Source organism: Chaetura pelagica, unplaced genomic scaffold (genome assembly GCF_000747805.2).
Source record: "Chaetura pelagica isolate M959 unplaced genomic scaffold, ChaPel_1.0 scaffold48, whole genome shotgun sequence".
NCBI lineage: Eukaryota > Metazoa > Chordata > Aves > Apodiformes > Apodidae > Chaetura > Chaetura pelagica.
Window position 1 is genome coordinate 2,158,576 of NW_009954241.1, and position 2,585 is coordinate 2,161,160.

General features: G+C 40.5%; 1 protein-coding gene across 1 annotated transcript in view; it reads right to left on the minus strand.

Moving 5' to 3' along the window:
* CCDC88C (coiled-coil domain containing 88C) overlaps nucleotides 1–2,585 on the minus strand; it is a 97,383-nt gene that overhangs the window by 88,373 nt on the left and 6,425 nt on the right. The window lies entirely within an intron of this gene.

A 2,585-nucleotide genomic window follows, 5' to 3' on the forward strand; every position in this document is an offset into this window, starting at 1 on the left:
TGAAGTTTTTGTTTCATTTTAAAGGAAGCAAATAAAAATTGTACCTGAAGCAATTTTATTTCTAACATAAAAAACAACACAGGAAAAAAACCTGCAAAAAAAAATAATCTTTATCTGCCAATATCAGAGATCAAAGTCTTGTGTTTCCCCTCTAATAAAAGACTCTTATCATCAAACTCCTACACAATCCAAACACCTGCCTCCAGGAGCTCTGCTTGGGCTGTTAATTAAGCTGTTCACAGCACTTCCAGGGCCAAATACTGAACTCAGGCGTCGACAAGGAAATAAAAGAGGAACTGATCCAGTATTCATTTTTAAAATATATCTGCCAAAGTTTACATATACATGTCAAAGAGATTTTTCTTTTTATTGTTTTCTCTTTTAAATGCACAACCATCCCAAAGCACCTCTCTAGTGAAAGCAGTGCTATGCTATGTGTTTAAATATGACAGAATAGGTATTCCAGAGATGAGAGAAAGCTACCTTTGCAGCAAACGTCAGACACAGTAGTTATGTACCAGAGTTCAAGCAAACTGCAGCACAGATGATCCAAACTGCCACTGACAAACTAGCAAGACTCTACACAGCCTTTACAGCAGCAAAGGGTTATGTATACTGATTGGAACTGTAATAAATCATTAAAAAAGAATGCAAAAAGAGGCAACTGTGACAAGCTTTTAAAGTAAAATCTGTAATAAATATTTCATTTTACTGAAGCTCAGATACAGGAGTGCAAAAGCCACACCCATACACAGCTTAACTGTATGAGTCTTCCAACAACACAGCAAGCTGGAGAAGTGTAAATGGCATCTGGACTTGAACTTGGAGAGTACCTTGCCTTCAGTACTCTCTGAGCAGCTGCTGGATCCTGAAGGAAGTTGGATGCTTAGCTTTTCTAAGCAAGGTCACAACAACAAACCAGGAAGCTAAAAGGGAAGAAACATACAATAAAGAGGAGCTAGCCAAACGTAAGAGTCAGCCTACAGTTCTCATTTCCACGTGGAAGTTCACATAGGCAGCACACTGCCATGACTGGGTCTGTGACCCAGGTCTATCACCAGGAAGACAAAGTTTTGACTGTATAGCAGAACTCCCAAACTCTTCCCAAAATGCACAAAACAAGGCAAATATCCACAAGACACACCCACCAGATACAGCAAAGGAGAGGCGATTTCTTCAACAGCTATAAGCAGTGTACCTGCAGGACTTGAATGAGGTTTTCAAAAGCACATAAACCACAACAATTCCTCCTTCCAACCCAAGACTTGCTCATCTTTTGGCACACTGGAGCTAGTCATCCGTTACAAGAACCAAGCCCTCAGAAGCAATTCTGGAGCTTTTATCCTATCATCTTCATTAAGGGTAATTGGTTGTCCCAAGAACCCTTAATGCCACTGACCTCTGGGTTCTCTTAACCTGGGGCCAAGTCACAGGACACAGTGTCACCCTGGCATTCTTGCCGCCTCCTCCTCCTCCTCCCGGATAGGGAAGTTAAAAGCTTTTCTGAAAACAGACTGTAACTCAGAAGAATGGCAGTTTGGACTTCTGAATTAGTTGCGTAACCAACTTCACCCAGCACCTCACCACACTTCAGCGAGGACCCTTTGTACAAGCTGTGAAAGGCCAGCACAGCCTACACTTCAAACTACCACAGAGCTTATTGTCTCCACAGGGAAAATGAAACAATTTATTCTCAACAAGGAACATGGCATTTCTTCATTTGTTACCATGTTTTTTTCTTAATCCTGGATCAGAGAATCTCAAGACCTGACTGCAGCTGCAGAACAGTAAGGATCCACAGAAAGTTGCTCTTGGAGGCAGTGGGAGGTTCCCAAAAAGACAAGCGTATTCTCTTCCATTTAGCAGGTAAGCTCAGCTTTAACCGGTTGAAGTGGCAAAACATATTTTGACCTAATCAACATTTCAAGGTGATCAAGGTACTCAAAACACTACAACCCAGCCTGCTCTACAGCCAGGAAAAGCAGGAAGGGGAAGCAGAGGCCTCAAGGAAAAAAAAAAGCACCTAAGTTACACAATAAGGGCAAATTCTCTGTGTAAAGATGCCTCTGCCTTAGAGAAAATAAAGCTGTTGGTACCACGCTCTGCACATTATAACACCTGTTTTGTTGGTGAAACTTATTTATGAAAAAATTTTCAGAAACAAACTCTTTCCAAGGATCAAACTGAAAATTAAAGAAATATTTTTCTTGCAACACTCACCAGGTAACCCAGAGAAATTCCTGTCTGAATGTATAAAACATTCTTCAACATAATCTCAATTAGATGCTTTTTGAGTCCTTTCATGTTTGGTCTTACACAAATACTATGAAAATTACAACTCTTTTTTAAAGAAAACACCTACTCCTAAAGTTCTTTAAATGACTGAGGTGGCATGACTGAGGTGTGATTAAGGGTGGTTCCTCCACAAACCAGTAAAATAAAAGAAACAGGCAAAATAAACAGAAGGGAAGTGTCAAACCTCACTAAACACTCAAACATTTTAAAAAAGCTCTCTGGTTTGTGCATCTTCGTGACTTTTACAGGAGCACAGAGGAAAGGAAGGACCAGGAGACAGAGTTCAGCAG